Raw genomic sequence first — 13,497 nt, forward strand, 5'->3', positions numbered from 1 at the left:
CTCTAGGCATGCGGGCTTCAGTAGTTGTGGCTCGCGGGCTCTAGAGCGCAGCTCAGTAGTTGTGGCACACGGGCTTAGTTGCTCCGCGGCATGTGGGATCTTCCCAGACCAGGGCTCAAACCCGTGTCCCCTGCATTGGCAGGTGGATTCTTAACCACTGTGCCACCAGTGAAGCCCCCAATGGCTGCTATTTATTCAGCATTTACTATGTGCTTGATACTGCGCTGGGTGATGTTTTCATAGATAACATATATAATATAGATAAGGGAACTGAGGCACGGAGACTTTAAGCAATTTACTTTGATTACCCAGCTAATAAGAGACAACCAGGATTTTGTTCCAGTTCTGTCTGACTTAACCACTTCTTAGAGCATCTGTCCATAAGAATCAGTTTACTCATACGTGTGCAATCAAAATGCATCCACGATTTTGCTCATAGCCTTCCTGAAGGTGAAAGTCATCAATAATCCTTTAAAGCAAGTTGAATGGAAAAGCTTTTGTCTAGCAGTAGACAAAATTTTTTCCCACAGTGAATTTTCATAATGCCTAATTATAAGCTGGAAATTTGTCAGAATTCTTGACAAATACAGAGGCTAGTGGAGGTGGGGGTGGAATTACCACTGTAATGAAGTAAATATTGAACTGAGAGGGTAAAAAAAAGAAATGCTCTTTTAATAAATTAACCATGCCTCAGTGGTGGATTTTGTTTATAAGGTCGCCATTTGTCTCTCTTGAGTTTTTGTAAACGATGGGTGAAATTCATCTAAGTCAATTTTCTAGAACATTCAGTGCTGTTGTAAAACAAATGATAAACACTGATGTGCTGCAGAAATAAAAATTGGCCGAATCTTTTGGGAGGTGCTGCAGAGAACTGGGACATGCACAGTCAGACATTTTAGAAACCTGGAATTAACTTTCAGTGCTCTTTCTTTTAGATTACTGGTACAACTGTAAAAATAGAACCAAATGTGTGAATGAAGGGAGAGGTTAATTTCACAACTTGGGAGAATTTTTTTTTTTCCCTTCAGTGGAGTAATGGTGTTTAAAGAAAATTTCCTTCACCGAAAGGGACACTGTCTGGAATTTCCAGATAAAAATGAAAACATCAGATATAAAATGACTGACTTCTCTTATCAGCAATTGGATACATTCAGCAATCTTTCACCTTTACTTTTATCTTTCCTTCATTGAGTGCAGTACTTTTGTCATCTTGATAGAATCGGCCAAGCTTTCCTTATAGAAACATTGGAAGGGATTTGAAATCCTGCTATCTTTTTTGCAGAGAAGTGGGGGAATAAATGGAGTTGAGGCTGCCGGTGGGGGAGGGAGTGAAGTGGGAAGGATCATTGTTATAAAGCATCCTTGGATTCTTAAACCTTGGAGAAAGCAAAGACGCAGTTTAGTACTGGCGACTGCAAACCATTCTTTCCAGAATTGTTCCATTAACTGTGTGTGTGGTTGTTTTTCCTCTAATATCCTTTATCTCATAAGAACACATGATTCACAATGAGAAAATTAGGATTCTGGGTTGGAAATTTCCGTATCCATCTATGGTTCAGAAGTACCATTTAGCTTGTCAGGGTCCCCTAAGTCTGTATGCACTAATGTGATTTCTGATGGGTTTGGTCATCCCCACTGGATGACAGTACCAGTGCCTCATGCTCCCAAATCCTCCATTTCTGTCCTAATATTTAACATTTGTCCTGCTTTTATGATACTGCTGTTTGGGGATTAAAAGTTTTATTAAAAGTCTTAAATAACTAAAGCATTGTTTTTCCTTGAGATGAGTTCTCTCTTTTTTGTTCTTTCAGCCATTTAGTCACAATTTTTTAGTGTCACCTGCCCTGCAGTTTCAGAGATCAATAATCACAGCTCTTACCTTCAGAAAGCTTACAGACCAGTAGGTGAAACAAAGTTGTATGAAGTGAGTGAAGCTATAGTTCATAAAATATTTTCTATCTTCCTTGGACCAACTACACTGGGAAGGCAGTGCGTGTGTGGATAAGAGATAAGAGAGCCACAGTTCAAATCCTGTTACTCTGTGATTTTGGGTATCTTACTAACCTTACTAAGCCTTGATTTCTTTACCTGCAAAATGATACCGAGCTCCTAGGAGTGTTGTATGAATCATATGATATGATACATGTTAAATATTTATATAACATGTCATATATAATTTTGGGGTTCAGGGAGATTCTCTCTTAAAAGCGGTTCACTTTAAGATGAGTCTGAATGACGTAGAAAGATCCTTCTAATCACAGGGGAGCTACATGTGCCAAAATGGTAAAGAGTTTGGCCTCTCTGAGAAAGAGAGTAAAGGCCAGTGTGGTTGAAACATGTAAAAGGGGGAAAGTTGCTTGGAGTCCAGATTGTTCAGAGCCTAGTATGTCACGGCAGGGAGGTTGCATATTATTCTAAGTGCAATCAGAAGTGATTGAAAGTTTATGCAGGAAGTTGCATGATCTGAATATTATTTTTAAATTAGTTACAGAGTAGAGAACACATTCTCAAGAAGCAAGATTAAGACACATGAAAACAGGTTAGAAGACCCTTAGAGTAGCCTAGTCTAGAGATGATAGTAGCCTGGAATAAGTAGTGCCAGTGGACAGAGCTGAGGGATCCAGTGTAATCAATAGGATTTTTTTTTTTTTTTTTTTTTTTTTTTTGTGGTACACGGGCCTCTCACTGCTGTGGCCTCTCCCGTTGCGGAGCACAGGCTCCGGACGCGCAGGCTAAGCGGCCATGGCTCACAGGATCTTCCCGGACCGGGGCATGAACCCGAGTCCGCTGCATCGGCAGGCGGACTCTCAACCACTGCGCCACCAGGGAAGCCCCAATCAATAGGATTTGGTAAGGAATTGGATGTGAAAGTAAGAGTGAGGAAAATGGCAATTATGATTCTGTGGCATGAGCAGCTGGGTCAATGGAGTTGTCATATATGAAGATGGGGCAAACTAGAAGAAGAGAAGCCTTGGACATCTCAGTTGAAATGCTTTTGAAAGATTCAAGGGAATATGTCAAGTGACATGTAGATGGTATGTGAAGCCATAGAAATAGATGTGATCACCTAGGGAGATGGTATGAAGTGAGAAAAGCTGAGGGCTCAGTACTCAACCATGGAAAACTCTGAAATTTAAAAGACATGTAGAGGAGAAGTAAACAGTAAAGGAATGAATAAGTAGTAGCCAGAGAAAAGAGAAAACCAGAAAGCATAGAATATTCGGGAGAATTGAATGGTTACCCATATCCAATGCTAATTAAAGAGGTAATAAATTATCAAAAAACATCATGGGATTTGGTAATGTGAAGCTCATTGGCATACAATAAGTAGACAGAACATTTAATTTCTTTAAGATGTTATTACATTTTGACCTACTGACTAATCAATTTACTATTGACTAATTCAATAAATACATAAGATTAATTCTATTTGAGTCATGTTATTTCCCTAAGTGGCAATATATTCATGTTTCCTTATTTTATTTTCACATAACTGTACAGTATTCAGGGAATAATAATAAAGTATTTATGCCAGTCTAAATTTATTTCCCCCAAAGTGTAAATTGCTTGAACTCAGCACTTTCTTCATATTTGTATTTTCAATGTCAAGGTGGCTAGGTACTGTTGCGGAGGGCACCTCTAGGGGGTGCCATTCACATAGTTAGGTGGTTCTCAACTGTGGACAGTTTTATCTTCTGGGGATATTTGGCAAAGTCTGGAGACATTTTTGAATGTCACATTTGGGGCCAAATATGCTACTAGCTTTTAGTGGGAAGAGGCCAGGGACGCTGCTAAATATCCTACAATACACAGGGCATCCTCACAAAACAAAGAATTATTTGGCCCAAGATATCAATAGTGCTGAGGTTGAGAAACCTGACATTGACTATGATGCAGACCTGCTCAGCGCCTACCATGAGGTGTTGGCAGTCATAGTTCTTGACTTGAGTTTTTCTGCAAAAGAGTAGGGATCTCTTACTGTGTTTTTCATGGTCTACCAGTAAGTTTGTATAGTAAGTAATCTTTGAATTTCATTTTTATCCTGAGACTTGGTAGAAAGAAGTGAATCAATAAAAGTAAAGTACATTTGTATGAACTGCCTCTGCAGAATTAATTTTTAACAGAATTTGTCTGTGTGGTGAGAAGTAGAAGACAGTGCTCCACCCAATGGATGTTAGAATTTTACATCAGAGCTGGAACCTTTAAGTAGAGTTAGTTCCAATGCTAAAGTGTATATTAAGGAAGTCTTAATGTTAAAAAATAATTTTGTAAGGTATTAGATCCATTTTTAAAAACCCTAAAAGGTCCCATTCCTTTCTTTAAAAATAAACATTTTTGCTTTTAGTTTATTATAAAATAGTTCATATATCTAAAATTGTGTGGAAGTATATATAAATATAATAAACTACTAGGGACACATAACCAATTTAGGAAGCTGAATATGACCATTACCAATGAAGCTTCTCGTGTGACTTCTCATCCCCTTCACTCACCCAAAGGTAAACACGATTCTGAATTTTTGTTTATTGTTTCTTTAATTCATATTAAAGTTTTACTATATATATATGTACTTATATATAAACAAGGTATGAAATTAGAGTTTTTTAAATGCTTATGTCTATGAAATTAGAACATTATCTTACACCATACACAAAAATCAACTCAAAATGGACTAAAGACTTAGGCATAATACCTAAAACTATAAAGCTCTAAAGAAATAATATAGGGGGAAAAGTTCACATTATCAGCCTTGGCAATGATTTTTTGGATATGACACCAGAAGCACAGGCAACAAAAGCAAAAATAGGCAAGTGAGACTACATCAAACTAAACAGCTTCTGCACAGCAAAGAAAACCATCAGCAGAATGAAAAGGCAGCTTATGGGATGGGAGAAAATATTTGCAAGCTCTGATAAGGAGTTAATATCCAAAAAATATAAGGACCTCCTACAACTCAATAGCAAAAAAGCCAAGTAACCTGATTAAAATGGGCAAAGGACTTAAATAGATATTTTTCTAAAGAAGACATACAAATGTCTAGCAGGTATATGAAAAGATGATCACTCTTGCTAATTATCGGGAAAATACAAATCAAAACAATGATATATCACCTCACAGTTGTTAGATGGACACTAAAGAAACAAAATAACAAGTGTTGATGGTGTTGCGGAGAGATTGGAACCCTTACGTACTGTTGGTGAGAATGTAAAATGATGCAGCACTATCTAAAACAATATGGAGGTTTCTCAAAAGTTAAAAAACAGAACTAACATGTGATTCAGCAATCCCATTTCTGGGTATTTATCCAGAAGAATTGAAATACTGTAGTGTAGTATTACACTTAAAAAATTGTTAAGAGAGTAGATCCCATGTTAAGTGTTTTTTCCACAATTTAGAAAAATGTCTATGCCTGTAGGATGGATTGGCAAGGGGAAGAGTGGAAAGAATAAAAAGAGGTCAAGGACTGTTTTAGAAATGTAGACACGTGGCTGTGAGGCTTTGCACCAAGGGTGAGAACAGTGGCACTGTTAGAAAGGATTAGACATCTTTTGTGACTGTATCCATGGGAAAAGGATGAGCCTAAGATCAAAATGACTGTTTAAACATGGTGGTAGAATGGAGGTTTTATTAACAGAAGTACAGAAAGAGACAGGGGACAAGAAACATACAGAGTGAGACTGATTTTGTAGTCTTTGCCTTCCTTCGAGAAGATCGAAGTACCATGTTCATTATCTGGACCTCTCTTTGCTATGGCAACAGGACATCTAAGAGTTTGCTCTCTCAGAGCAATTCCAGATAGGGATATAGTCGTTGTTGAGATGGCAGAACTGGAGACAGATATTTGCGAGTCTTCAGTGTGGGGTGCAAGTTGAAGCCATATGAAAGGAAAAGTAGGGACAGAAGGGATTTTACGCTTGGTGAGTGCCCATAGGTAATGGTGGGATTAACAAAAACAAAAACTATGAGCTTTTTCTATTGTTTTTTGCTTATTTTTGTTTTAAAATCCTTTATCAATTTATTTCTATTCCATATGCTTCCTCTGTCTTTCTCTCTTCACAATATGCATTCTTGTAGTGGATTAACATTCAAAACTAGGTTGGATTCTTGTGACGAGAAATATGATATGGTTTGATTTGGAATTCTTATATTACTTGGAACAAGTTTTTAATACTGTTCGAAAAGGAGTGTAATTTATCGGAAGAGCCATAAGTGGCATCAGTGCTAGGTAAAATTGTGACATCAGCAATGTTTGTTTCTGGGGCTGCCATTCCCTTTTTTATTGGTTTCTTTGATCCTAAATTTTTACCTCTTCAAAATAAGAAGTTGATCTAAATAATGTGGAAAATGATTTAAAGAGATTTTTTTTACCTTTTGAGCGTTTCTCATTTTATGAACCTTCTTCCTACCTGTTAGGGCCTAAGCCTAAGGGGTTCACTCTGCTCTTTCCTCTCTCACACCCAATTTAAATGTTGCAGTGCTACATTCCCTTTTCTCAGAGGCCTGCTAGTTACTAATGCTAATGTGTCAAGTCTGTATTATTCACAGTAATTCACAATACGCTATTATTGGCCTAATGTATTCATTCCCAGATGGTATCTTCACTGGGGTCTTCATGTCTGCACCTAAAGTGGAGCTTAATGGAGGACTATTCAGGAACTGTGGCAGATGTAAGCCAAACAGGTCTATATTAGTATTATTTCTTTGTACAAGTACCTTTTTGGTCCATATTTATCTAACCTTTATCAACATAACGATAGAAATTTAAGAAAGATCTAAATTTTTACATCTTTTTTACGTGACATGCTTTTCAGAAGGAATTTTTACTTTGAAAGTGGTTAACTTTCTTTTATTCAGCTTACACTTGAATTAATGAACTAGGTTATTAAGTCAATTTTTATGTTTATTATGTTCCCGCATAGGACAGGCTTAGGCATATGCTACAGCTGCTGGGTGTTTTAACTATTCCCATATGAAAAGTTATATAAACAAATAGTAAACCTGCTATTTTAGATTTATCTATAAGAAAACTAAAATTTTATTAAAAATATTATACCAGAATTTTGTGGTTTTGCAAAAACACCACGAGTGAAAACCCAGTAGATAGGAGAAATAGTATTTTATATTTACAGTTAGAACTGAATCTGTTTGGTTCAAGATGATAAGAGTTAGATTTTTAAACTTTTTTGGAGCCTAACATTTCTTGTTTCCAAAAGAATAAAGATATTTAAATAATTAAAATCACTTTGTTATTAAAAACTGAATTAAGATGACAGTGAAAGAACAGCCTCAGGTATGTGACTCTGCATTTTAAAGTGGTACATTTAATGTTTATGCAAGAGTAAGAGTTTTTTAAAAAAATTTATTTTAAAAAGTGATTAGCACCTTGGATGTACAGCTCCTAAGATTTTTTTTTTTTTTTTGGTAACACTGCATAAAATTTAAAGCGTTTTTTGCTTCAAAATTTGACCTACTTAGAAAAGTTCTGATAATTCCAATGTAATGTATTCCCTCAGTTTTGTAAACGCCTTGGGTAATGTATTGGAGAGGCAAGTAATCTCATCAAGAAGCGTAATGGACCCTATCGAATTTCAAGATATATTTTTTTCTACTACTTCTGCTTCAAATTTAGTTCTGTGTTTAATGATACCACACTCTACTGGTAAGCCTACTTTTCCAAGTAGTTTAACTCTCTTTGCATACAAATGGTGTTTTGGTCTGGCTGTCATTGCAGATCTTTTCCTTGAAATGAGGTGACATAATTTGATTTTTTACAAAGTCAGAAAAAAAAGTATTTGTTCATCTTGAGAGATTAGAGAAAGAAGGATTGTCACTGAATAAAATGCATGGCCTGACACAATTCGAAAAATGGGTTGGTGCCAGCTAGAGAAAGCTGGAAGGAACTCTTACTTGGTTGAAAAGTACGATTGATCTGGTAGTAAAGGAAAATCTCCAGGATCAGTCATGTGGGGCTTTGTAATGGAGAGGAAAGGATACCAGTTCACCTTCACCTTAGCAAACATTTTTCCCTGCTGGATTCCAGTGAGCTGCATGTTTTAGTCATAGGTGTTAAATTTTGAAGGCTTCTCAAGAGACTCTCTTGACAAGTAAAATAGTCTTTATTATGTAAACTTTTACAGCTAAAATACTTCAGGTCCTGAGAGATATTAAGCAACTTTCCCAGGAACTCAGATATCACCACCCTAAAATTTGAGTCTTCTTCCTTCTACTGCTGTCTCTCTCTAGATGCTATACTGACTTTTCCAAGGAATGTCAAAAATAGGATCTGATTTTAACAAGTGGAAAGTGTCCTTCTGTAAATGTCAGGTTTGCTTTGACTTACATATACCTTAATGAAGAAACACAATGAACTGAAGGATGATTTAAAAGCAGCTTGGGTAAGCCACTACAAAAATATATTTAATAGTATATAAAATATGTTTCTGTGCTAAGTAGAATAAATCAGATTATAAAGCAATATATTAATTATATATGGAGGATTTTTCTTCCAAAATAAAATTAGGACATCCACAAGAACAAACTGATTCAGTTTTTTAGTTTGCAAATATCATCTTAAGTAAATATAAGTAAATATTTTAATAAATACATATTTTAAAGTTCTTGAACTATATACAACACAAAGTATTCCAAGTAAGCATGTAGGTTAAAGTTAGGCAAAGCCTTATCTTGGCTGTACTTGCCAGGAAAAAAAATTTCCTTCATATTTTGGAAGACAAATATGAGTTCATGTATGTAGTTGACAAAAAATTACTTTTAGGAGAAACACAATCATTTTACTAATGGTTATGAAACAGCAGTTGAAAACTCTGAAATCATGGATTCTAGGTAATAATAATAAAGAATTGCTTGCACAGTTCTTCATGAACCATGCTGAGAAAAATACTGTCAAGAAAGAACTCAGTACAGTTAAATAATTTAATTTGGTTTTCAAAACTGAAGTTAAGAAATGCAAACATTTTTGTCCTTTAGGTAAAAACACTTTCCCTGCAATCAGTTTTTTAAAAATAAACTGTTTATTGCATATGCATCTGAAGACCACATCATACTCATTTTCTGTAAAATTGCTTAAAGAAATATTACCTCAAGTTAAATGTTCAGTTGGAACTTACCAGCTTCTCAACATAAGGTATCAGAATATTTTAAGGTCATATCATGAGCTGTTGTCTAAGTGCATAGATATAATGTCTATATACTCAAATGGAACAATTTAAGTGTGGTAGTTGAAATTATGTTTTATGATAGAACATGAAATTGTCTTTATTTTGAATTTACACTAAATATAATTATAGGAAAAAACAATCCAGACACATTAGATTTTTTTTTTTCGCTTGAAGTGCTTTAATCCTCTATTTTATTCCAGAGACATTAGTTTTCATTTAGTATCCCACTGAGATAGTAAATAGCTTAATACTTTCTTTCATATTACTATCTAAGCATTTAAATGTAGAAAGAGACCAAAACTTTGACTCCTACTGCATTTGAATATATGAATTTATATATATGTGTGTATAAATATACAACAATAAACATGCATAGAATGCGTCACCATATTATTTTTATTTGTAACTCATGAAATACAAAATAAAGAAATCAAAATTATCTGCTCTCAAGTGAGGAGTGCCATCCCCTTCTCACATTTCTCTACCAGGTACTCTTGTTCAATAATGAGGGTGAGAGAATGATACAATAGGAAAAGTCTACCTTGTTATTTAGATGTTCTCAGGTGATAAGGTCTTAGCACATGTATGTTTTCCTATTCCCTCTCAACTGCCACAGAGTTCAGTACTTAAGAAGATGGATTTTGTATAAATCTTCTACTTTGGTATTTTTGTGCATGTGCATTTGATTAAGTGATTCACTTTAATGTTTCGATGACTCTGAAGTCATATGTGTAGGTCTCTGAAATCTACAGTACTCAGATATTAAGAACAGAGGTGTCACCAGTTGGCAGTTTCCTTAAGTGGAAATTTCTCTTCTAACTTTAAGAGCTCAAGTTGCAATTAAGTAGACAATGTGCATGTGATTAATAATACTCCCCAGTCTCCTTGTTTGTTTACACTCTTCGGTCAGTGCTGCTGATTTTATGCACTTAATTGCCACTTGTGGCGTATGCCCATGTGCACAGTTCACTAATAATGGTTCCGATGGGGACTCACTTGGCATATGTAATTTTTATGCATCATTTCAGTCAGCACATGAGAAAAAATCCAGATGATGATACCAAGTATGTGATTTTTTTTTTTTTTTTTTGGTTAAGTCATTGCTAATGTGTGGTGTGATTGGAGCTGGGGGTTGAGACATCATGGAACGGGCATTGGTCTTGAAGCCAAGATGATCTGGGTTTTAACATAAACAATATCCTTGACTAGCTCAGTGACATTTGCAAACTGAGTTTACCTTTCTGAGTCTCAGTTTCCTCATCTATAATGTCTACTTTGTAAGGTAGTAGTGAAGGTAAAATGAAATACTTTATATAAAGCTGGAGCCTAACCTTCCAGAAGACATAGGTAAATTGACTTTATGAGTCTCAGTTCCCTCATCTACAGTGTCCACTCTATAAGATGATAGTAAAGGTAAAATGAAATAATTATGTAAAACTAGAAACTAACCTTCTGGAAGGCATAGACAGTGTCTGGTCTCTAGTACAGTGTTTGGGGCATTAATAAGTACTCAGTAATTCTTTGTTTGAATTAATTAAGGCACTTAGAAGAGTAGGTGTTGAAGAAATATTAGTTCCATGCTTTTCTGTTTTCGGAGTTCTATATCTCAATTTACTAGCTAACAATAGTCAAAGACTTCAGTTCAGTAACTTTTTTTGGCGGTGGGGGTCCTAACTTCCCACATAATACAATATTAAGTGTGATTTTGTCAGTTGGTCTTTTCCTGGCTTTTCCTAAAGGCATATGATTTCACTGGATGCAGTGGCAAAAATTAGCCACTAAGAGGTTGATAATTTTTCATAGAAAGGGCAGAACATGAGTTAATGTAATTAAGTGTGTGGTAAATTTATCCCCACTGTAACATAGTCAAGTAACTAGCATAATAAGCTGTTAAGTTTTCAGAGATGGAAAAGGGTAGCTGTGGAGTGAGACCTTAGATTCTTTTCGTTGAAAAGCATAGGTGTTGGAGTCTATTGCAGAAAATGTTAGCTTTCGAAATCCTTTTTGTTCTTTTTAAAATTCTTTTCCCCTTGTTCCATGGAAATAAAATTGTAGCTGAGCACATGACTGACCAACTAGGCACTACAATTCTCATTCCCCATTTGAGGTAGGTATGGCCATGTGACTAAGTTCTTATGAACAGAATGTGAGTGATGCGTGTCACTTCTGGATCTGTGTTTTAAGACTTTTGTTTGTCACTCTCCATGCCCTTTCTCTCTCCTGGTGGCTGGAACCTCAAATGGTTTTGAGCCAGCTTCAACCATATGTTGACAAAAGTGCTCTTACTCTTCCAAGCCATGTATTTACAGAGAACCATATCTAAACTCTAAGCTAGAAAAAGTGTGATTCCCCTTTTATCAGCAGGTTTTCTGATCTGTAGGCCAACAGAGAGAAGTAGTTATCAACAGTCATTTGAATGACAGAAAGCTCTGCTTTACCCCGTGGAGGGTGCAGAGAAGCAAAGTTTCTGTTCTTTAGGTGGAGGTCTCGTCAATGAGAGGATAAGACATACACATACACATAACACACCATGTGATGTAGAACAAATAAAAGGCAATGACAGGGCTTCCCTGATGGCGCAGTGGTTGAGAGTCCACCTGCCGATGCAGGGGACACGGGTTCGTGCCCCGGTCCGGGAGGATCCCACATGCCGCGGAGCGGCTGGGCTGGTGAGCCATGGCCGCTGAGCCTGCGCGTCCGGAGCCTGTGCTCCGCAACGGGAGAGGCCACAAGAGTGAGAGGCCCGCGTACCGCAAAAAAAAAAAAAAAAAAAAGGCAATGACAATAATTGCTTAGAAGTTCAGGAAAGGGAGCTGGCACAATGGGCTGGGCTGATCAGGGAGGCTTGGAGTAGGGGTGGAGGGAGGTATTTTCTGGGCCTTGAGAGACTATTAGAGCAAGGAAAGTAACTTGAGCCAAGGTGAGTGGGCTGAAAGACCATGATATGTTTTAGTTTGGGTTCATCCCAACCCTAAGCAGCCCCTGAGGCAAGGAATCAAGTTTAAGTCCTTTATTAGGGAGGAGATTCCAGGAAACTCTTAATAAGGGAAATGAGCAAGGGAATGGAAAGCAGCCCCCAAGGTAATATGATATCAAGTAAGTTGCTACCCTGAATAACTAAGGCTTAATTGTACTTGGGGAACTGAGGGAAACAGTGTACAACAGTGTACATGCTCGCCAGAGATATTCCACCCAGGGGTAAAGGAGCAGAGGTATTTATATGCCAACTCATGACCCTAGTCATTGGTTGAGGGCTGCTGATCAGAACTTAGGGTGAATGTGGGAGTGTTCTGTCCCCAGCACTTCTGGCCACTGGAAAAGAAATACAGGTGCAGGCAGTTGGAAATCAAAGTCTAGCCAGTGTACACTGTAATGGTAAAGGCAAATAGGTATGGAGGGACCATCAACAGCATCTGCTACAGCACGTTTTCAGAAGCAAATCTGAGTGAAGTAGCTTTAGCCATGTTCCCAAACTGTGTTTATGTGGTTCTGAGGTAGCAGCACTTGTAAAGAAATAAAAGATGGTAGTAAGACAAGTTTACCTAACACTGAGTAATGTGGGAGTAGTTTGAAATTGACCAGTAGATTGTGGTCCTTCCACACACAGCTTTGGTGCCTCGTCATATACTGTTCTAATCATTGCTACTGCTGAATGCTTCTCCCATATGCCTTTGATCAAGGCACTTTACTGCTCACAATCCTTGGATAGATACCAATGCTGGTACGATTAAGTCTTAACTCTAGACTTAAATTCAAGACTTCCACAATCTTTTCAACTGCTTCACTGACATTTTTCAGTATAAATTCTTCGCTCCAATCAGATTGTTTACTCACCTTCCTCCTGTTATTATGGACATGTGGAACATCTCCCACTTACTAATATTCTTCCCATTCTCCTTATCCATTTGAGCAATCCTCTTTCATAGACATCTGTCATGGCCGTATGAGCCAGCAGTGGCCTCACTCCTTATCCCTACTGCGCAGTTCACATTGTGCCATGTCTTCTGTTTATTAACTTGAATTGTTATTTCTAACCTTTATTATTCAATTTATTTGTGTGCTTATGTCTTGGCTCCCCAGCTGGATTGTATACTCTTTGAGAGAGATAGTTCTATCCTTTTTGGGGTGGAGGAGTTTTGCTTTGAAACCGTACTGCCTGCGTTCAAATCCAGGTTCCACCATTTATGAATTTTGTGTCTGTGGGCAAGTAATTGATGCCTCAAAAGCATGGGCATTTACAGTGATCAATCCGGGAGTATAAAAAATGCACATAGGTGAAGCATCTGCCTGATACGTATTAGAAAAGTCTCTTATTGTG

This window comes from Delphinapterus leucas, chromosome 9, assembly GCF_059928025.1.
Source record: "Delphinapterus leucas isolate spDelLeu-1000000601 "Yukka" chromosome 9, BTC_Dleu_Yukka2, whole genome shotgun sequence".
Taxonomy (NCBI): domain Eukaryota; kingdom Metazoa; phylum Chordata; class Mammalia; order Artiodactyla; family Monodontidae; genus Delphinapterus; species Delphinapterus leucas.